At 40.5% G+C, this 24,445-nt stretch overlaps 1 protein-coding gene across 1 annotated transcript in view; it reads left to right on the forward strand.

Annotated features, from left to right (window-relative positions):
- The window catches only part of SCD5 (stearoyl-CoA desaturase 5), a 157,688-nt gene that overhangs the window by 104,426 nt on the left and 28,817 nt on the right, over positions 1–24,445 (forward strand). The window lies entirely within an intron of this gene.

A 24,445-nucleotide genomic window follows, 5' to 3' on the forward strand; every position in this document is an offset into this window, starting at 1 on the left:
GGAAATGGTAACACCAGTAGGTTTCTGTGCAGGGAAAACGTGACCATGTAACAAAGAGCCTCAAAATGCTTGTGTGCACTAATGGTGTCAGCTGAGCATATTCAGTCCATCAGCATTTGCAGGGTGGATCTATGTTCAACAAGCACATGGTGAAAGCTTGCCTGTTATCGTGCTGGCAAGTGGAGGGCAACCATGGTTCACGTTTTAACTAGGGAGCTGGCCTAGGCTCTATCCATGTTGGTCTGGATCTGTCAAGTTGGCCACAATGAGAGCATTTATAAATGGGCTCGTTGCCCCAAAGCAATGGATTTATGTGCAAAGAGGGACAATTTGGGGATCACACTCTGGTGAGAGCCTTGAGATAATATGGTGAACAAGTGGTCACTGGACACCATCTCCACTGACAGGCAGGAGTCATTTGAGGACTCATTCCAAACAGAATCTCCCAATAATGGAAATGGAGGCTGTGCCTTTGACACAAGAGATCCTTGCACGAGAGGAAGTATGGCTGAGAAATGTGCTCATTTTCCCCTCAGTGGATGGTGGGACAGGTTGCAAAGGCTCACACTCGCTCTAAGGCTCAGTTCCAGCTGTAAAATGGGAATAAGAGTAGTACCTATCTCTTACAGCTTTTATGCGGACATAATGAAAAAAAATGTATGAGAAATGTCTGGCATTTATATAGTAAGAGCTTAGATCCGTAATGTCTCTTATTCCACAGGCAGTGGCAACTCCAGAGGATTCCCTGTCTTTCCACCCCCTGCTTCTGTTGGCTTCACCATAGGGTCTTCTCTGTGCTCCTCCATACAGCTCTTTCAGGTGGACACAACCAGTATCAATAGCCAAAATTTTATAGTAGATGTTTTCAATTTACAATTAAATGATTTGTTGATTTTGATTTTTCACCATGAGAGTAAAAGAGGAAAATCTGCAAAATTCAGAAAAGTAGAAAGAAACTCATGTGCAGTCCAAACACACAAACACAGCCACGGTTCAGATTCTGTAGTATCTCCTTCTATATTTTATATGTATATTTGACATATTTTACATGATGGCAGTCATACTGCTTATGTAATTTTATGTCTTGACTTTTAACTTCAGATTATCTTGTAAGCACCATTATCAAAGGCTGCATGGGTTCACCGTTTGAGTGTCATAGTTTATTTAACCATCACTCTGTGATGGGATACGTATGTCTTTTCCAATTTTGTGATATAAATGATGTTGCTATACAATTAGTAATGCTTTGGGACAATCAGACCTTAGATTAATTTGAAGATCTCAGATGAAGAGGCAGAAGATCTTCTGTTTTATTCCTGAGAACCAAACTGAGAATAATAGTCTCTGACCAAAAAAAATGGTTTCTCTGACCAAAAAAAATGGAAGTTTTTTTTTCATCTTTTCCCTTTAAAAAATATGGTAATCTGATTCATTAGGTGTATACTCATGGTACCTACATCCAAAGACTATTACTAAATGCAGGCAGAAGGACAAAGGCTATTTCGGCATGTTCCTTGAATAGTTATCTGAGAACATCTTTCATTTCCAGTCCAGTAACCAAAGGAGATTGTAGCTATCAGAAACCACTCACTCATATTATCATCTCATATATCATTGCGGTCCTGCTAGAAATCGGTGCTGAGGATACGACCTTAAAGATTGGTCTCAGTTCCCCCAGAATTTGCAGTCTAGCAGGGAACCCACAAATTAACTTACAGACAATTATGCTTTAGAGAGAAGAGTGCTATAATAGGGTAGAATAGATGGAGAGGAGGATATTTATCATGTCTCTCATTTCATAGAACTATATAGAGCCATTGAACTTTGGAGCTAGGAGGGACCTTACAAATCAGTTAACCCATGCCTTCCATTTTTCCTATGAAAAAACTAATAAACGAAATTTAAATAGAAAGTTGGGGATAGAAGTTCTGTCAGTCTGTTTGGGCTGCTATAACAAAAATACTATAGCCTAGGTGGCTTACACAACAAACATTTATTTCTCACAGTTTTGGAGGCTGGGAAGCCCAAGATCAAGGCACCAGCAGATTCAGTGTCTGGTGAGAGCTCTCTACCTAGTTCATAGATAGCTGTCTTCTGGCTCTGTCCTCACACGGCAGAAGGGGCAAAGGAACTCTCTGGGTTCTCTTTCATAACGGCCCTAATCTTATTCATGAGGGCTCTACCCTCATGACCTAATCACCTCTCAAAGGCCCTCACTGCATTGAGGATTAGGTTTCAACATGCAAGTCTGGAGGGGACACAAACATCAGTCTATAGCAAGTACCTACATCTCAGATTATTTGCTCAATGTCCTTTGGATTATGCCTCATTGTCTGAAAGGAGCTACAACAGTTCTCTGCAGTGTGGGTGGACACTCGTGTCCTTTGGTAATTATCCAGCCTAGAGAACATGGAGATCCATAATCCAAAATGAGGCTTAGAATTACTGAACTAAAGGAAGAGAGCTTCCAAGATACACAACGATACTGTGGCCATTTGGGCGTTTTTCATGTTCATAAAGCCAGGTTACCAGTCCTGACAGTCAGACCATGTGGAGGAGATAAATTCCTTAAGGAATAAGTCCTTGCACATAGGGGTGGGAGCTGGAGTGGTCAATCCTATCAGCAGTGGCACTGTCATATCAGGTCTCAGTCCCTGCTACCCTAGGCTGAGTGGGGGGCTTCCTGAGAAACAGAGAAAGGTGCCCAGCTCATTTGGGACCCAGTCCTGGGCCATTTCAGTGGCACCTCTTAGAGAGTCCCTCTCCTGGTCACAATTCCCATCCGTTTCTCTGTAGTCCTCCTAGGGCAAAAGTCCCTGTTCCAGTTTTGGTGGCCGGGGTTTGTTGCTGATTCCACTCCCTCCTAGGGAGCAATGTTTGTACAAAGAGACCCAGGTAAACACTTGGAGAGTTTCCTCAAACAGGCAGATGTGTAAATGAGAAGGACCCAGGATCTGGAGACTCCTCCTTCAGTCAGAACACCAGCACCAGTATTGCAGTTGCTTGATCCACAGTGCGTGGCCATCCTAATGACAGCTCACCAAAGACAAGCTTGCCTGAGAGCCAAGCTTGATCAGCTTTCCATTATACAGTCTCATAAAAGAGAGAAGATAGCAGCATTAAGGGTAACAGGGAAACAGCACAGTTCAAGCTATAGTTCCAGGCTTTTCCTCTAAAAGATAACTTTACCAAGGCTGTTACAAGTAGTTAACTGGACTACTTCAGGTTTCTTTCTGTTGTCAAGTTGTGAATGATGAAAAGGCAGGCATTAGGAGGTGAGAGGGAGAGGAGCCAGTGGTATCACATTTAGACTGTGGCATTTCGGGTCCCTGCCCTGGCCCCTGTGCCTTCAAGGGCCATGCTTCTCCCTGCAGGGCGAAGAGATCACAGGGCAAAGGTGCATGCCACCTGGAACCTCCTCCCACTTCTAGACTGTGCCTTAGGGTCCTAGGATCCTAAAATTCCCTGCCCAAGTGGCTCTGAGCTCACTTTCAGAGCCTACAGCAGCCTTTCCCAGGCTCTGTCCTCCTAGAGGGAAGTGTGTGCCCCATAGACCCGAAGAGTGGCCGAGGGGCAGTGTTGGCCTGGGGATGAACTTAGAAGCATGGGCTTGGATGTCCACACAAAGCAGACAGAGCTGGGTTGGGAAGAGAAGGGATTGGGCTACAAGCTAGGGGCTCCCACCTCTGCTCTTGGCCTAGGCCCTGCAAACGTTGGGGGTGAGCCTAGAAGGGCCTACTTATAAGGTTGACAGTGGGTCTGTCAGTTGGGAATTGTGTTTGGCTTAAACAAGATAGAAGTTAGTTTCTCTCACATGTAAAAGAATCATGGAGGTCCAGGTTATGGCAGCACAGGGCCAGTAGAGAACCGGATTCTTTTACTTTCTTGCTTCTTGAGGTAGGCTTGTATAGCTATAAACTTCCCTCTTAGAATTGCTTTTGCTGCATCCCATAGGTTTTGGATCATCATGTTTTCATTGTCATTTGTCTCTAGGTATTTTTTGATTTCCTCTTTGATTTTTTCAGTGATCTCTTGGTTATTTAGTAACGTATTGTTTAGCCTCCATGTGTTTGTGTTTTTTACGTTTTTTTCCCTGTAATTCATTTCTAATCTCGTAGAATTGTGGTCAGAAAAGATGCCTGATATGATTTCAATTTTCTTAAATTTACTGAGGCTTGACTTGTGACCCAAGATGTGATCTATCCTGGAGAATGTTCCGCGCGCACTTGAGAAGAAGGTGCAATCTGCTGTTTTTGGATGGAATGTCCTATAAATATCAATTAAATCTATCTGGTCTCTTGTGTCATTTAAAGCTTCTGTTTCCTTATTTATTTTCATTTTGGATGATCTGTCCATTGGTGTAAGTGAGATGTTAAAGTCCCCCACTATTATTGTGTTACTGTCGATTTCCCCTTTTATAGCTGTTAGCAGTTGCCTTATGTATTGAGGTGCTCATATGTTGGGTGCATATATATTTGTAATTGTTATATCTTCTTCTTGGATTGATCCCTTGATCATTATGTAGGGTCCTTCCTTGTTTCTTGTAACATTATTTTAAAGTCTATTTTATCTGATATGAGTATTGCTATTCCAGCTTTCTTTTGATTTCCATTTGCATGGAATATCTTTTTCCATCTCCTCACTTTCAGTCTGTTTGTGTCCCTAGGTCTGAAGCGGGTCTCTTGTAGACAGCATATATATGGGTCTTGTTTTTGTATCCATTCAGCAAGCCTGTGTCTTTTGGTTGGAGCATTTAATCCATTCACGTTTAAGGTAATTATCGATATGTATGTTCCTATGACCATTTTCTTAATTGTTTTGGGTTTGTTTTTGTAGGTGCTTTTCTTCTCTTGTGTTTCCCACTTAGAGAAGTTCCTTTAGCGTTTGTTGTAGAGCTGGTTTGGTGGTGCTGAATTCTCTTAGCTTTTGCTTGTCTGTAAAGCTTTGGTTTCTCCATCAAATCTGAATGAGATCCTTGCTGGGTAGAGGAATCTTGGTTGTAGGTTCTTCCCTTTCATCACTTTAATTATATCATGCCACTCCCTTCTGGCCTGTAGAGTTTCTGCTGAGAAATCAGCTGTTAACCTCATGGGAGTTCCCTTGTATGTTATTTGTCGTTTTTCCCTTGCTGCTTTCAATAATTTTTCTTTGTCTTTAATTTTTGTCAGTTTGATTACTATGTGTCTTGGTGTGTTTCTCCTTGGGTTTATCCTGTATCCTCCTTGGGTTTATCTCTGCACTTGCTGGACTTGGGTGGCTATTTTCTTTCCCATGTTAGGGAGGTTTTCAACTATAATCTCTTCAAATATTTTCTCAGGTCCTTTCTCTCTCTCTTCTCCTTCTGGGACCCCTATAATGCAAATGTTGTTGCATTTAATGTTGTCCCAGAGGCCTCTTAGGCTGTCTTCATTTCTTTTTTCTTTATTCTGTTCCACAGCAGTCAGTTCCACCATTCTGTCTTCCAGGTCACTTATCCATTCTTCTGCCTCATTTATTCTGCTATTGATTCCTTCTAGTGTAGTTTTCATTTCAGTTATTGTATTGTTCATCTCTGTTTGTTTGTTCTTTAATTCTTCTATGTGTTTTTTCTGTATTTCCTCTAGGTCTTTGTTAAACATTTCTTGTATCTTCTCAATCTTTGCCTCCATTCTTTTTCCGTGGTCCTGGATCATCTTCACTATCATTATTCTGAATTCTTTTTCTGGAACGTTGCTTATCTCCACTTCATTTAGTTGTTTTTCTGGGGTTTTATCTTGTTCCTTTATCTGGTACATAACCCTCTGCCCTTTCATCTTGTCTGTCTTTCTGTGAATGTGGTTTTTGTTCCACAGGCTGCAGGACTGTAGTTCTTCTTGCTTCTGCTGTCTGCCCTCTGGTGGATGAGGCTATCCTCTTTTATCTTTCTGCTCCACCATCCTTAGCATGTGACTTTCAGTCTTTCATTCTGAGGTCCAAGGTTACCCCTAGAGCTCCATGCAAAAGGAAGGTGGGGGGTGGGGTGGGGTTAACACTGCTCAATTGAGTCAGTTTCCTATCGGGAGCTTTCCCAGAAGACACTCACAGCTGATCCACCTAACTGTATTTGCACTCAAGGGAAATTAGGAAATGCAGTCTCTTGGATGATGTATTGTACCCCTGAATAAAATCCTGGTTTTGTTTCTATGGAAAAAAGGGTGAGTTGATATGGAGTAAGTAGTCTCTGCCATAGTTATTTAATTGTTCTGCCTTAAGCAAAATGATTGGCCGTCACAAGTTACTCAGTCTTATAACATTTTGTTATTAAGCAAGTGAGTAGCCTTTCTGTCTCCATTTAGTGAGCAGAAACTGGAATCTCAAATAATTTTTCTGAGATGGCAGAATGTGGATAGAGTCCAGAGGCTGTTTCTCCTAATGCTTTGCTTATCCCATTGATTCCCATCTTAGATGAGAAATTCCTCTAGAAGTAACATGCAGACACGTGCATTTTTGAAGTAACTGACAAGGATGCCGTTGTAGTCCAGACACAGGAAAATAAAGTCCTTGCCTCATCACCATGGTGATGGGATAAACTAAGAGAAAATGGATGGAATGATACAGAAGAGTGAAGCACTTGTTTTGGTGCCCTTGGAAGAGATGAAAATATGTAAATCTTGTCATTTCAGGAAGAAAGGCACTTGAATGGCTAGAATCTTTTTGAGGCCGATTTCACTTCAATTTGTCACCTGATCTGTTATCATTTGTCTTTTTTTTTCTCCATTTTCAAGGACAAGCACCAAATCTCTCAGTGATACCTTCCTCCTTATGACTTTGTGTCAGTCCTGTCTGTGTAAACCTTAAGTGTATTTCTCTGTTGGGGACGATCACATAGCCAGGATAGAGCATCCAGACAAATCTACAACTGACTCATCTTCACTTCCCTACCCTCGCAGCTTCATCTCCCACTTGGGGGATCCCTTAGGGGGATGGGATGAGTCATCTGGGGACTTACAACCAACTTGACTCCATCTCTGTTGACCAAATCCATTGCTCTTTGATCCAGGTTCCATGTTGGGTCTTGGGGAGTCTCTCCCTACTCTGAGTTCATTTGCCTTGGGGCCCTACCCTAACTGTTGCTAGGTTAATACAACAATTCTTGTCTAGAATTTAGTGACTTTGAATGGCTGAACACATTGGTTGGCTAATTGTATCTCGTGGAAAACTCTATAGAAATAACCTCCAAAGGAGAGGTTCTGGATAATGAGACGTTCAAACATCTAAACATGTGGAGGAGATTTGGGGACAGACATGGAGGTGGGGCCTTTCAAGCACAAACACCCTCTGCCAACTGCCTTGCTCATCAGTTACTCTTGGTTTGACCACTTTCTGTTTCGCTTGGGTCCTTGATGGTCCTGCAACAGCTGAACCAAACTGTCCTCAGGGTGAGCATCACTCAGCCATGCTGTACGTAGAGCCCAGCTCTTTGGCATCCTCTCTGCCCACTCACACCTCAATAATGGAAGCCATGTGGTGCATGGCGTTTCTCAGGGCATCCAGCTTTCTTTCCTTTTCTGCATGTATCACTTTTTTTTTTTTAATTGGCGGTACACGGGCCTCTCACTGTTGTGGCCTCTCCCGCTGTGCAGCACAGCCTCCAGACGTGCAGGCTCAGCAGCCATGGCTCACGGGCCCAGCCGCTTCGCGGCATGTGGGATCTTCCCGGACCGGGGCACGAACCTGTTTCCCCTGCATTGGCAGGCGGGGTCTCAACCTCTGCGCCACCAGGGAAGCCCTGCATGTATCACTTTTAATTCAACAACTGTGTTTTGAGCATCCACTACATACCAGGCTCTAGGTACTGGGGATGGAACAATGAACAAGAGAACCAGATTCTGGATGGTGCTTTCTCTTTCTCTCTAGAGCCCCCATTTGGGTTTGGGAATGTGAGAGAGGAAGCCTCGCCAGGCATCTGCCTCAGCCTGACTGGTTCTGTCTCTCCTGGATGGCTTTCCTGCTCCCTGTTCCATCTGTCCTGTTATTCAGTCCCTGTCCCATGAAGCTGTTTTTGGTTCACTTCCTCTTGTTGATTTGCCTCTTGTCTCTGCTGTCTTTGTCTCTTTACCTGCCAGAGTGCTTTGTTCCTCCCTGTACCCTTCTCTGCACGAGGACATTTTCCCTCATCTGTCATACAGTATTCTCCAAGCCTTGATGTTCTCCATGTTTTCCTCTCCCTCAGCTTCTTGAGAGAACAAAAGCCATTCAGCCTATTGCTTAGGCGTTTTCTTGATGGGGAGATGAGTGTTCTTTTTCCTCTTGTATTCTCCCTCACTCCATCATCTTGCTCTGGTTTATTCTTTTCATACATTCATTGTATATGTAAACATTCCTCTCCTTGAATCTTCTCTTTTATTTGTGAGGGATAGCCTACGCTTGGTTAACAGCTTGAGCCCTGGAATCTTCTGTCCTCACCTTAAAACTGTCACATCTTATCCTGGCTCTAAAAATTTTGAGAATGAAATAATTTTTTCTTTGAATAATTTTCTCTGCATCCAGCTGTAGTTGACAGGAGTTAAAGCTCTAAATTTCTGAGGTCCAAGGACTTGATAAAAATCAACAGAATAGATGTGAGCTGTGTTCAATTAGATCCCTTTTGTTAAAAGTCAACGGAAGAGGTAAAATATTCCAAGCTAAAATTTGGCCTTTTCAAGGAGACTGCTGTAACCAAACAGCTGAATGATACTCTGGGATATAGGACAGAGATGATTCAATATTGAGGTGGCAGCACCAACACCAGAATTTCCCTATTTTAGTGGCTAAAAACTTGGGCAAGGGAGAAACCAGTATGGCACATAATTCAAGAACTCATCTTGACTTTTTAAAAATTTCCAAGTCAAAATGTCATTTGTTTGCCTCTGTAAGAGGTACTTTTCCTAATAGGACTTCGGGGGAAGTTGCCTCTGTGTGTGTGTGTGTGTGTGTGTGTGTGTGAGAGAGAGAGAGAGAGAGAGAGAGAGAGAGAGAGAGAGACAGAAAATACATCAACTTCATTAGTATCATTTTTCTTTCCCCACATTGACCATCCATTTCTATGTGAGAAATTCCCCTGGCAAGATGAGGAGACAGTTTCTCAAATGTCTGGAATCTGAATACTTCAAACATGAGCATGTTAGACATATTAATCAATAGGTGTCAATGAATTCTTGAACTGCTGTTTGTAAAGTGTTATCTTGGCTTCATTGTTGATGGCAATAAAGGCATCTTCATGTATCTTCGAGTCACTTCAGTAGCCAATAATAGCTGCCATTTATTAACTGCCCGCTATGTACTTATATTATGTCTTTACACACGTTCTCTCTGATCCTTTCAATAACTCTGTCATGTAGATGATGGTACCTGGATTCTGGACTTGAATTCTAAAGATTCTGGCTCCGCATGGCTTTGATTAACCAAGTCAAAAAAAAAATAGTATGTGTTTGCACTAAATTATTCTTTCCCTAGTAAAATATTATTTTACTACCAAAACTGAGAAGAAATCTTAGCTAGTTTTCATGTAAATTTTAAATAATTATATAGAAGTCAAAGCAAGATTCGAATGACATTTGAAAGATTAGTTTGACAAAATGAAAGACATTTTGGTGCAAGTAGATATCAGTCTCACTAATATTTAGACATTATCAATTCCTGGCTCTCTTTCTAGACCACGTAGAGAATAGTGTTTTAATATTTTCTCGGAATAAACAGTTCTTCAAGTCATATATAAGGTTCCAGCCCCAAAGCTTCAGCCAGTAGACAACAACCCTTATAAGAAACTTCTGTTTAATCCTTATCTATTCTCTAAAAAGTTAGATCTATTACAATTGGCTTATGCATCAGAGAAAAAGACTCCTTTTGCCTTTTCTTTGTCTCTTCTTTACCATATAATAGAGCAAAAAATGTGGAAAAAGTTTTTCATAACAGAAAATTCATTTTCTAGTTATTATTTTTTCTAACAATTACCTTACAAAATTTCTCTAATCTCTGAGCTCTTGAAAATTAAATTTTTGATGTATAACCTTCTAAACTTTTTTAAATGAATCATGCTATGTTTTCTTTCTACAAAAATATATTCATACTCTATATACTATTAAAATAAGAAAAAACATATTTAATATTTACCTTAATTATTTCCTTTCCAGCCTCTTTATTATGTGTGTGTGTGTGTGTGTGTGTGTGTGTGTGTGCGTATCCTAATTTCCATTTGATATCATCCTTCCTGAAGAACTTCCTTTACCATTTCTTGTAGCACAGGTTTATTGGCAATAAATTCTCAACTTCTGTTTGTCTAAAGGTCTTTATTTTATCTTCATCTTTGAAAGGTATTTTTACTGGACATAAAATTCTGGATTAGCAGCGTTTTTCTTTCAGAATGATAAGATGTCAATCTTGCCTTGCATAGGATCTGAGGAGTCTGCTGGGATTCTTAGCATTATTCCTCTGCATGTATTGTTTCTTCTCACTACGTTCAAGATTTTTTTCTTTATCTTTGGTTTTCAGCACTTTGACTCTGAGGTTTGTTTGTTGTTGTTTTTTTTTTTGAATTTTAGAATTTTATTTAATTTATTTTTTTATGCAGCAGGTTCTTATTACTTATCCATTTTATACATATTAGCGTATATATGTCAATCCCAATCCCCCACTCATCACACGACCACCACCCACCCCCGCCACTTTCCCTCACTGGTGTCCATACGTTTGCTCTCTACATCTGTGTCTCTATTTCTGCCCTGAAAACTGGTTCATCGGTACCATTTTTCTAGGTTCCATATAAATGTGTTAATATACGATATTTGTTTTTCTCTTTCTGACTTACTTCACTCTGTGTGACAGTATCTAGACCCACCCAAGTCTCTACAAATGACCCAATTTCGTCCTTTTTTATAACTGAGTAATATTCCATTGTATATATGTACCACATCTTCTTTATCCATTCATCTGTCGATGGGCATTTAGGTTGCTTCCATGTCCTGGCAATTGTAAATAGTGCTGCAATGAACATTGGGGTGCATGTGTCTTTTTGAGTTATGGTTTTCTCCGGGTATATGCCCAGTAGTGGGATTGCTGGATCATATGGTAATTCTACTTTTAGCTTTTTAAGGAACCTCCATACTGGTTTCCATAGTGGCTGTATCAATTTATATTCCCACCAACAGTGCAAGAAGGTTTGCTTTTCTCCACACCCTCTCCAGCATTTGTTGTTTGTAGATTTTCTGATGATGCCCATTCTAACTAGTGCGAGGTGATACCTCACTGTAGTTTTGATTTGCATTTCTCTAATAATTAGTGATGTTAAGCAGCTTTTCATGTGCTTCTTGTCCATCTGTATGTCTTCCTTGGAGAAATGTCTATTTATGTCTTCTGCCATTTTTGCATTGGGTTGTTTACTTTTTTAATATTGCGCTGCATGAGCTGTTTATATATTTTGGAGATTAATCCTTTGTCCATTGATGCATTTGCAAATATTTTCTCCCATTCTGAGGGTTGTCTTTTCGTCTTGTTTATGGTTTCCTCTGCTGGGCAAAAGCTTTGAAGTTTCATTAGGTCCCATTTGTTTATTTTTGTTTTTATTTCCATTACTGTAGGAGGTGGATCAAAAAAGATCTTGCTGTGATTTATGTCAAAGAGTGTTCTTCCTATGTTTTCCTCTAAGAGTTTTATAGTGTCTGGTCTTACATTTAGGTCTCTAATCCATTTTGAATTTATTTTTGTGTATGGTGTTAGGGAGTGTTCTAATTTCATTCTTTTACGTGTAGCTGTCCAGTTTTCCCAGCACCACTTATTGAAGAGACTGTCTTTTCTCCATTGTATATCTTTGCCTCCTTTGTCATAGATTAGTTGACCACAGGTGTGTGGGTTTATCTCTGGGCTTTCTATCCTGTTCCATTGATCTATATTTCTGTTTTTGTGCCAGTACCATATTGTCTTGATTACTGTAGCTTTGTAGTATAGTCTGAAGTCAGGGAGTCTGATTCCTCCAGCTCCGTATTTTCCCCTTAAGACTGCTTTGGCTATTCGGGGTCTTTTGTGTCTCCAAACAAATTTTAAGATTTTTGTCCTAGTTCTGCAAAAATGCCATTGGTAATTTGATAGGGATTGCATTGAATCTGTAGATTGCTTTAGGTAGTATAGTCATTTTCACAATGTTGATTCTTCCACTCCAAGAGCATGGTCTATCTCTCCATCTGTTGGTATCATCTTTAATTTCTTTCATCAGTGTCTTATAGTTTTCTGCATACAGGTCTTTTGTCTCCCTAGGTATGTTTATTCCTAGGTATTTTATTCTTTTTGTTGCAATGGTAAATGGGAGTGTTTCCTTAATTTCTCTTTCAGATTTTTCATCATTAATATATAGGAATGCAAGAGATTTCTGTGCATTAATTTTGTATCCTGCAACTTTACCAAATTCATTGATTAGCTCTAGTAGTTTTCTGATGGCATCTTTAGGATTCTGTATGTATAGTATCATGTCATCTGCCAACAGTGACAGTTTTACTTTTTCTTTTCCAATTTGTATTCGTTTATTTCTTTTTCTTCTCTGATTGCCATGGCTAGGACTTCCAAAACTATGTTGGATAATAGTGGCAAGAGTCGTCATCCTTGTCTTGTTCCTGATCTTAGAGTAAATGCTTTCAGTTTTTCACCATTGAAAATGATATTTGCTGTGGATTTGTCGTATATGGCCTTTATTATGTTGACGTAGGTTCCCTCTATGCCCACTTCCTGTAGAGTTTTTATCATAAATGGGTGTTGAATTTTGTCAAAACGTTTTTCTGCATCTATTGAGATGATCATATGGTCTTTATTCTTCAATTTGTTAATATGGTGTATCACATTGATTGATTTGCGTATATTGAAGAATCCTTGCATCCCTGGGATAAATCCCACTTGATCATGGTGTATGATCCTTTTTATGTGTTGCTGGATTCTGTTTGCCAGTATTTTGCTGAGGACTTTGCATCTATATTCATCAGTGATATTGGTCTGTAATTTTCTTTTTTTGTAGTACCTTTGTCTGGTTTTGGTATCAGGGTGATGGTGGCCTCATAAAATGAGTTTGGGAGTGTTCCTTCCTCTGAAATTTTTTGGAAGAGTTTGAGAAGGATGAGTGTTAGCTCGTCTCTAAATGTTTGATAGAATTCCCCTGTGAAGCCATCTGGTCCTGGACTTTTGTTTGTTGGAAGATTATTAAACAAATTTTCAATTTCATTACCTGTGATTCTTCTGTTCATATTTTCTATTTCTTCCTGGTTCACTCTTGGAAGGTTATACTTTTCTAAGAATGTGTCCATTTCTTCCAGGTTTTCCATTTTACTGGCATAGAGTTGCTTATAGTAGTCTCTTGGGATGCTTTGTATTTCTGCGGTGTCTGTTGTAACTTCTCCTTTTTCATTTCTAATTTTATTGATTTGAGTCTTCTCCCTCTTTTTCCTGATGAGTCTGGCTAATGGTTTATCCATTTTGTTTATCTTCTCAAAGAACAAGCTTTTAGTTTTATTGACCTTTGCTATTTTTTTCTTTGTTTCTATTTCATTTATTTCTGCTCTGATCATTATGATTTCTTTCCTTCTGCTAACTTTGGGTTTTGTTTGTTCTTCTTTCCCTAGTTCCTTTAGGTATAAGTTTAGATTGTTTATTTGAGATGTTTGTTGTTTCTTGAAGTAGGATTGTATTGCTATAAACTTCCCTCTTAGAACTGCTTTTGGTGCATCCCATAGGTTTTGGATCGTCATGTTTTCATTGTCATTTGTCTCTAGGTATTTTTTGATTTCCTTTTTGATTTCTTCAGTGATCTCTTGGTTATTTAGTAACGTATTGTTTAGCCTCCATGTGTTTGTGTTTTTTACGTTTTTTTCCCTGTAATTGATTTCTAATCTCAGAGCGTTGTGGTCAGAAAAGATGCTTGATATGATTTCAACTTTCTTAAATTTACTGAGGCTTGATTTGTGACGCAGGATGTGATCTATCCTGGAGAATGTTCCATGCGCACTGGAGAAGGAAGTGTAATCTGCTGTTTTTGAATGGAATGTCCTATAAATATCAATTAAATCTTTCTGGTGCATTGTGTCATTTAAAGCTTGTGTTTCCTTATAAATTTTCTGTTTGGATGATCCTGCCATCAGTGTAAGTGAGGTGTTAAAGTCCCCCACTATTACTGTGTTACTGTTGATTTCCTCTTCTATAGCTGTTAGCAGTTGCCTTATGTATTGAGGTACTCCTATGTTGGGTGCATATATATTTATAATTGTTATATCTTCTTCTTGGATGGATCCTTTGATAATTATGTAGGGTCCTTCTTTGTCTCTTGTAACATTCTTTATTTTAAAGTCTATTTTATCTGATAAAATTTTATCTAAGTATTGCTATTCCAGCTTTCTTTTGATTTCCATTTGCATAGAATATCTTTTTCCACCCCCTCACTTTCAGTCTGTATGTGTCCCTAGATCTGTAGTAGGTCTCTTGTAGACAGCATATATATGGGTCTTGTTTTTGTATCCATTTATCAAGCCTGTGTCTTTTGGTTGGAACATTTAATCCATTCACATTTAAGGTAATTATCGATATGTATGTTCCTATTACCATTTTCTCAATTGTTTTGCATTTGTTTTTGTAGGTCTTTTTCTTCTCTTGTGTTTCCCACTTAGAGAAGTTCCTTTAGCATTTGTTGTAGCGCTGGTTTGGTGGTGCTGAATTCTCTTAGCTTTTGCTTGTCTGTAAAGCTTTTGATTTCTCCATCAAATCAGAATGAGATCCCTGCTGGGTAGAGTAATCTTGGTTGTAGGTTCTTCCCTTTCATTACTTTAAATATGTCATGCCTCTCCCTTCTGGCTTGTACAGTTTCTTCTGAGAAATCAGCTGTTAACCTTATGGGAGTTCCGCTGTATGTTATTTGTCATTTTTCCCTTGCTGCTTTCAATAATTTTTCTTTGTCTTTAATTTTTGCCAATTTGATTACTATGTTTCTCAGCATGTTTCTCCTTTGGTTTATCCTGCCTGGGAGTCTCTGCACTTCCTAGACTTGGGTAGCTACTTCCTTTCCCATGTTAGGGAAGTTTTTGACTATAATCTCTTCAGATATTTTCTCGGGTCCTTTCTCTCTCTCTTCTTCTGGGACCCCTATAATGTGAATGTTGCTGCATTTAATATTGTCCCAGAGGTCTCTTCTGCTGTCTTCATTTCTTTTCATTCTTTTTTCTTTATTCTGTTCCACAGCAGTGAATTCCACCATTCTGTCCTCCAGGTCACTTATCTGTTCTTCTGCCTCAGTTATTCTACTATTGATTCCTTCTAGTGTATTTTTCGTTTCAGTTATTGTATTGTTCATCTTTGTTTGTTCTTTAATTCTTCTAGGTGTTTATTCTTTAATTCTTCTAGGTCTTTGTTAAACATTTCTTGCATCTTCTTGATCTTTGCCTCCATTCTTTTTCCAAGGTCCTGGATCATCTTCACTATCATTATTCTGAATTCTTTTTCTGGAAGGTTGTCTATCTCCACTTCATTTAGTTGTTTTTCTGGGGTTTTATCTTGTTCCTTCATCTGGTACATAGCCCTCTGCCTTTTCATCTTGTCTGTCTTTCTGTGAGTGTGGTTTTTGTTCCATGGGCTGCAGGATTGTAGTTCTTCTTGCTTCTGCTGTCTGTCCTCTGGTGGATGAGGCTATCTAAGAGGTTTGTGCAAGTTTCCTGAAGGGAGGGACTGGTGGTGGGTAGAGCTGGCTGTTCCTCTGGTGGGAAGATCTCAGTAAAACTTTAATCCTCTTGTCTGCTAATGGGTGGGGCTGGGTTCCCTCCCTGTTGGTTGTTTGGCCTGAGGCGACTGAACACTGGAGCCTACCCGGCTCTTTGGTGGGGCTAATGACGGACTCTGGGAGGACTCACACCAAGTACTTCCCAGAACTTCTGCTGCCAGTGTCCTTGTCCTCACGGTGAGCCACAGCCACCCCCTACCTCTGCAGGAGACCCTCCAACACTAGCAGGTAGGTCTGGTTCAGTCTCCCCTGGGGTCACTGCTCCTTCCCCCGGGTCCTGATGTACACACTACTTTGTGTTTGCCCTCCGTGAGTGGAGTCTCTGTTTCCCCCAGTCCTGTTGAAGTCCTGCAGTTCAATCCCACTAGCTTTCAACGTCTGATTCTCTATGATTTCCTCCTCCCATTGCCAGACCCCCAGGTTGGGAAGCCTGATATGGGGCTCAGAACCTTCACTGTAGTGGGTGGACTTCTGTGGTATAATTGTTCTCCAGTTTGTGAGTCACCCCCCTTAGCAGTTATGGGATTTGATTTTGTTGTGATTGTGCCCCTCCTACCGTCTCATTGTGGCATCTCCTTTGTCTTTGTATGTGGGGTATCTCCTTTGGTGAGTTCCATTTTCTTCCTGTCAATGATTGTTCAGCAGTTAGTTGTGATACCTGTGCTCTCTCAAGAGGGAGTTAGAGCATGTCCTTCTACTCCACCATCTTGAACCAGTCTCCTCGAGGTTTGGTTCTTTTCATTTGGAGTGGAGCAGGGACAGTGCTATCCTTCTTGAGATTCTTTGGGGTTCTTGGAACTGTGAGTTATCTTTCATTAATTTTTGAAAATTCTTAGTTGTTATCTCTTCAAATTATTTTTGACCTTTTTTTCTCACTCTCTTCTTCAGGCTATCAGTGTTTTTGACGGGGTGGCAGAGGTTGGAGGTAGAGTCAGTGAATAAGATGGTGAGCTGGGTTTGGGTTTTGTTGTTGCTATGATTACCTTCAGTGCACCACAAACTTCAGCGGATGGCACCTGTTACTGCATGTGTGGAGTGCCTGGGGTGCCAGAGGAATTTTCTAAGCATTTATGCTTTACCCTCAGCTTTCAGCTGTCTCTGCACACCTGCACACATAGTAGATCTCTCTCTGCACTATGTCCCCAAGGCGTGAGGAATGGGGGAGAGCACTTCTGTTGTTTGTTTCTCTGGGCATGGCTTGTTGTAGAGGTATGGGGTTTCTTTGTTGTTCTGGCCTTGTATCAGTCTTAGGCAAGCCCTGAGTGCCTGAACCTTGGGGTTAAGGCTTTCTGAGCATTCCTGCCTCTCTGCACAGTAGGAGACTTGCTTTGGAGCAGTGCAGGATCCTGGGCATAAGCCAGTGGGCAGAAGTTTTTGCTTCCACCTTTCCCTCATCAGCAATGAGTCTTTGCTTATGTCTGGGGTCAGAGAGTTTCCTACTCCTCCCTCAGAGACAAGCAGGTTTTGCTTCTATTCTTCTCCCAGAAGCAATGGACTTTTGTCTGGTCCTGGAGGCCAGAGGGTTTTCTGCCCTTCCCCAGCTGCTTAAGATTTTTGCTTTTCAAAAGGAGGCTCTGGGGAAGAAGGCGAGGCTGGCTTGTCTCCCAGCAGCAGCTGCATGTCTGTGTCACCTCCTGCATGTCTGTGCAGTGGATGGGGCCTCTCTCCAGTCTGTTACTTTACCTCTAACCTTTTTTGTGAACACCCAGTGGACGTCTGTAGAAAAGAGCTTGAGAGTGGGTGCAAACTCTCTGTGTCTGAGGCTCTAAGCTATTCCACATTGGCACACTAACCCACACTTGACCTTTAAGGATGTGTTAAATGCTTAGCTACTTATATGGTGATCACCTCTCTGGCTTGTGTTCTGCCAAAAGTGAGGCAGCTCATGGATGGACTTACCACTCCTTGGAATTCAGTTTACCTGGTTGCCTTGTGACCTCACTCTCTGATGGGCTCAAGAAAAATTATTTTGTAAATACTCAGCTTTTTCTCATCATGCGGATGGAAACAGCATTCTCTTAGGACTTTCTACATCCTAAATAGAAGCAGAACTCTGCCTCTTATTTTATAATCTGCAGTTTTCACTTAAGAGAATACGGTGAAGTCTTTCCAGTTTTAATGCCTGCTTAGTATCTCATTGTGAAGATGTATCATAATTATTTCTGATGAACAATGAAGGATTTCCACCTCTTTAAAAATTATTATAACAAAGCTGTGAATAAACAACTTAGTGCATAAATCTTTGACCATAGCTATGATACTTTCCTTTGACTAAAGTCAGAATTGCTGAGTCAAAAAATATGTAAAACTCTCAGCTTTTGATACTCATTGTCATAATGAATTTGCAAATCTTTGATTACTAGTGAGGCTATACATGTGTTCATTTGTTTTTGGCCAGTTGACCTTTAAGAGAGACATACAATTATTTTCCCCGTAACTCTAAATCTACCATTGGCCAAATAACAAAGATACCATCTCTTGATCTCTCTTCCTTTTTTTGTTGCTGAAGAGAGATATCTGACAAAGTGAGGTGACAAAGCCTACTTTTCTTCCCAGAACCCTCCTGCCTCTCATGGAACAAGAAGGTAGTACAGTCACAAATGAATCTGATGTCTAGACAGGCAAATTAATACATGAGGCATGTTACATACGTCTTGTTCTTACTCTCCTCAATGGCCTGAGCTGGGATATATTATGACATAGATAATAATAGTCATTTTAGTGCTGTTTTGCTTCATGCACGATTCTCTAGTTATTACTCCAGCTACTTTCCATATTTATTTGGAGAGTAATATTAAGCTAGAAAGAGAGTAACAAAGGAGAAGTTCCTTAAACAAGAGGCATCTGAAGCCACCAGTGCATATATTGAAAGTGCTCCGCAACAAGAAAAGCCACCGCAATGAGAAGCCCGCGCACCGCAACGAAGAGTAGCCCCAGCTCGCCGCAACTAGAGAAAGCCCGTGCACAGCAACGAAGAGTAGCCCCCACTCGCTGCAACTAGAGAAAGCCTGCTCGCAGCAACAAAGACCCAACGCAGCCAAACATAAGTAAATTAAATAAATACATTTATGAGGTAAGAAATAGACTAGTTAACTGGAAACAGATCCATTACTTACCGTCCAACTGGTGGTCCTTGCCATGAAATGATTTGCAAATTTTATGTTCTTGTGACAGCTATTTTGTAAAAATTTTGAATGAGGCTGACTCCCTTTTTAAGATCGAAAGAGTGTGATGCATACATATTTGTGAAATTCAAGTACATTTTCTCTCTTACTGATACAAACTGCTGATGGTAATGGATTATGGAGACCCCTTATCTGTTGACAGTTGAAGTGAAAATATTGCCTTAAGTAATGAATTTGTTGGTAGCTGTTCCATTACCCAAAATGAATATTTAGATTAGTCATTATAGAGTCTGTCATGTCAGAGCTACCAGGGAGCTTTTCCTTTGACATAATTTATTCTAATTCCTAAGTCCCCATCTCACCATGTTATATCCTATTAAATGTGTCATAGAATGATTAGGTAGAGAGATATGAGGTTATGCTATTGACACAATTTACACAGGAGCACTGGAGAAATTAAACCCCTGCTGAACAAACCTGAGTTGAACTCTCAGCCATTTTCTCTATTCTTTATCGGTACAAAGGATGTCCAGAGACAAGGAAGGGCTCTCAACCACAACGCTGCACTACAGGGTGAGTTGCATCAAGGATGCATATTGAAAAGTAACCCTCACGTGGTGTGCTGTTTGGCTTTGTTATGTACTCATTGAAACCACTCCAAACAGTGCTTCTCGATGCCCCATGCCCCTCCTATGTCCCTGGAGGTATTTTGAAGGTCAGAAGAGAGACACACAACAGTGGGACTTGTGATATTACATAAAGTAACAATGCTGATATTATATGTATTATATGTATTGATGACATTATATAAAACAACAGACATGCATTGAGAAACCAAGCCATTTTTAACGGTGTGAAACATAGGCAGAATTATGATCTATGTTAGCACTGGGTTATTCATTCATTCATTCAGTCAACACAAGGAGGCAGGAATAGAGAGGTAAAATATAGTCTTGGAATCAAAAGGTCCCACCTTTGCCATTCTCTGAGATTCCGTTTCCACACCCATAAACTGGTGATAGTGGTGATATCTACCTGACAAAGTTATTGGGTGAATAAATTAGTCAATTTATGTGAAAGTGTTCATCACAGAGGAGATGTGCAATAAATATTTGTGTAATTAACTACACATACAGCACTCTATGAAGCCATTCCATTTATGAAGACCTTAAGTTCTAGAAGCCTATTCGTACGTCCCATTTTCTCATAAGTCCAAAGTGACTAAGTGAGGTTTGAGCTGCCAGTCTCTAGCTACATCTCCAGAAATAAAAACATATGTGGGCCCCTCAAAGCTTTAAAACCAGAATACTTCTCTTTCTTACATTCTATTCAACATTTTCCCCCAAATGTGGAGCTCCTATGTCTATAGTACCTTCGTTTGCCACACCTGTCCAGCCATTTGATGTTTTGCTGATTTGGATGGGCCCTGACCTGTGGAGCCCCCCTTGCCTTCCAGCAAACTCATCCACAGCTTTCAGCATGCTTAAGCTCAAGTTCACTCATAAACTCCTGGCCTTCACCAGAATTAACAAAGCTTAGGCCAAAGAACACTGTTTATTGCTGCTAACATTTAGCCCAACCTCTGATAGTTGCCTTTTTCCATCTCACCAATCCTTGTTCTTTCCTTTTTGATCACTGTTCAGTCTTTGGCTTCAAGAATTCTTCCTGCTCTGCCACAAGCCCTCTGCAACATTTGGCCTCTTCTCACCACTTTCAGTTTTGAAAGATCATTTCTACTTTTGTTTCCATCATAATTGTGTGTCTCTTTTTTGAAGCATTTTAAAGATACTCACTCCTTTTACACTTTTCAGACTGAGGGTGTTACTGATGTTCACAGAATATCACAGAATGGAGCACGAGCCCAGCTAACAACATACCCCCAACTAATGAACAATGTGTGGCAGAGTGATTGCTCTGGCCGCTGATACAGCTGCTGGTGGTGGGCACTCGATGCCCTTCCCGCCCTGCTTTGTTCATACCCGCAAACTTCATTAAATGGAAAAGTTGTAAATAGAGATAGTCCTTGCTTTTATTTGTCTTATCATTTAACTGGGAAGATACATACTCATAAAATAGCCAGAGACCTCCAAGTCCATATATGAAAGTAACACTGTGGTAGATGATTATATTAAGAGATGAGGGAATTCACGATAAAGGAGGGCAGAAAGAACGAGATCCTTGAAGTCTGCATGGAAGTGTTGGTTCTTTATAACTGGCAGGGTGAGGGCCTTCTGCTGATGCTCCCATTCTCTAGGAACAGAGTCTATCCCTTTGTCACCACCTACTTCAGTGAGTGTTTATAGTTTTCTACATATAGATCTTGTGTGTTTCTTGTTCAGATCATTCCTAGACATTCTATAATTTTTGTTGTTATTATTAACAGCATCACTGAATTTGTATCCCAGGGACAGGGAGTGGATGCCCAGACCTTAACTTACCTCCCTATAGACCTCCCAGGTCAACGGAACCGTCAAGTTGCCTGGCCTTTTCTGCAAAACGCCTCTGGGGCCCACACCTGGAGAGGATGTCAAGGTTGTTGCCCAAAGGCGTACTGGCCAGAGACAGAGGGCTCCAGCCCAGAGCCACCATGGGGATGGCTAGCTTCCTCAGCCTTAGAAATCAAAAATTCACCCTCCTTCCCTCCTTGCTTTCCTTAAAGAAAGGCTTTCATGGATTCAGAACATTTTTAAATGAATGAATGAGTTGAATGAACGAATGAGAACACAGGCTAATCCTCCCTGCCTGGGAAGTATACCTCATGGTAAAGGGTGTCTTGTGGGATCTGACCACCAGGGATGGAACCCAGGCCCCCAGCAGTGGAAGCACAGAGTCCTAACCACTGGACAGCCAGGCAAGTCCCTAAGAGCTAAACTCTTCGTGTAAAATATGAGATCAAAAAGCATGAATTCCCAGGGAAAGAAAGACCAAAGAAATCACTGTCAGCCCATCCACTGGCCGAGGAAACCCTTTTCGGGGATCGGCTTTGAACTGTCTCCCTGTCCAAGTCACTTATTTCTCCTCACACTGCTTATTTTCATATAGAACAATAACCAATCTGTCACACAGTTACAAAGACTCTTACCTGAGATAATGTGATTTGTCCAAACATGCTCATTGACTCTGCTGAAGTGTGCTATCTCTTCTGACATTTGGTCTTCTCTCATAAACCTACTCTTATCTTGCCTTTCATTTCAAAGTAGAGAAAAACAATTACTCAGATGTCCCAACTATCGGGAGATTTAGACAAACCCCGCATATGTATTTTTTTCAAGGTAAGTAAATAGCCTTTCAAATTCTGCCCAACTAAGAATCTGTGTTTTTAGGATGATGAAAACTGTCATTTACAATCAGAGAGCCAATACTTGCTCTAATGGGGTGAGAAAGCATCACATCGTATGTGACTGCAGTAGCTAACACTTCAAGACCGTAAGGAGACATTAAGAGTCTCAGAATCCCAGGCGGTGGGGAGGGAATTTCTGGATCCTGCAGGCCAAGTGTCTACAGAGAAAAAGGACTAGAAAGACCTTCTAGTCGGGTGCTCAGGCAGAGAGATTTTTAGAACTGTGATGGCTGTATTTAATATGCATATTTTTTTTCCTCTGTGCCCTTTGTGTTTTGCTCATTATTATCTGCATAACCACCAGGAAACGACAAGGGGGAAAAATCTAAGATTTAAACCTTTAAATTTCGTATTGTAAGCTTGGGTGCCAAGTTGTATTGAATAATTAACATGGGGCCTGAGGTCCTTTTCTTTCAACTTTCATCAGCATCTAACGTGTCCCTCCTCCTCCATTATTGAGGATAAACGTGGGCTGACACTCACTGCTTGGCGTGTAAGTAGAAAAAACTTTTATGTGATTCCCCTCTGGTCTTCATTCTGAATCATTTTGCTCTTGAAAAAACAAAATTCTTAGGCTCAATTGTCTTGTTTCAAGCTTACATCTAATCTGAGAATAACAACAATAGCTTCCAGTTGTTATTTTTTAAATCATCTCTATAACATTCTTTTTTTTTTTAATATATTTGGCTGCACCGGGTCTTAGTTGCAGCACATGGGATCTTTAGTTGTAGCATGTGGGATCTAGTTCCCTACCAGGGATTGAACCTGGGCCCCCTGCATTGGGAGCATGGAGTCTTAACCACTGGACCGCCAGGGAAGTCCCTCTATAACATTCTTTAACATATTGATTTCAGTGTATTGAGTACCTACTATGCTCCAGACTCGTTATCTGTGCATGTAATTCATATCTCTTTACATGTGGTGGGATCTGAAGCTCTGAGAAGTTGACTCAGTAACATTTTGAAAATGGCAAAGCTAGAATTTAGACAAACTCAGTCCTAATCCAAAGCACATGCTCTTTCCTCTAAACTCTGTTGTAATGATATTCACAGAGAATATTATCTTTCTTCCTCCTCCACTTCATCCTATTGCCTGCTTACTCTGCTCATATGTTTTCTATTTATTGCAGTTCTGAGTTATTCACAAAAAGAAATTGTGTCCATGTGAGCCAGACTTGTCTCCTGCTTAAAACCTTTTCATGGCTTCCCCATGGGAAGAGTTACAACTGTCATCTCCGTGACCGAGCCTGCTTCCCGTATCTCTTGGAACTTCCTGCCTTGTACCAGGCTCTCCAATCATGCTGTTCCCTCACACTTCAGGCTGTTCCCTGACTTTTTTCCTGTGCCTTTTTTTTTTTTTTAGTGTCACTATATATATATATTTTTAGAATTTTTGAATTTTATTTATTTTTTTATACAGCAGGTTCTTATTAGTTATCCATTTTATACACATCAATGTATACATGTCAATCCCAATCTCCCAATTCATCACACCACCCCCCTCCCACCCCCTGCCACTTTCCCCCCTTGGTGTCCATACATTTGTTCTCTACATCTGTGTCTCAGTTTCTGCCCTGCAAACTGGTTCATCTGTACCATTTTTCTAGGTTCCACATATATGCATTAATATACGATATTTGTTTTTCTCTTTCTGACTTACTTCACTCTGTATGACAGTATCTAGATCTATCCACGTCTCTACAAATGAACCAATTTTGTTCCTTTTTGTGGCTGAGTAATATTCCATTGTATGTATGTACTACATCTTCTTTATCCATTCGTCTATTGATGGGCATTTAGGTTGCTTCCATGACCTGGCTATTGTAAATAGTGCTGCAATGAACATTGGGGTGCATGTGTCTTTTTGAATTATGGTTTTCTCCAGGTATATGCCCAGTAGTGGGATTGCTGGGTCATATGGTAATTCTATTTTTAGTTTTTTAAGGAACCTCCATACTGTTCTCCATAGAGGCTGTACCAATTTACATTCCCCCCAACAATGCAAGAGGGTTCCCTTTTCTCCACACTCTCTCCAGCATTTGTTGTTTGTAGATTCTCTGATGATACCCATTCTAACTGGTGTGAGGTGATACCTCATTGTAGTTTTGATTTGCATTTCTCTAATAATTAGTGATGTTGAGCAGCTTTTCAGGTGCTTCTTGGCGATCTGTATGTCTTCTTTGGAGAAATGTCTATTTAGGTCTTCTGCCCATTTTTGGATTTGGTTGTTTGTTTTTTTAATATT

Source organism: Orcinus orca, chromosome 4, assembly GCF_937001465.1.
Source record: "Orcinus orca chromosome 4, mOrcOrc1.1, whole genome shotgun sequence".
NCBI lineage: Eukaryota > Metazoa > Chordata > Mammalia > Artiodactyla > Delphinidae > Orcinus > Orcinus orca.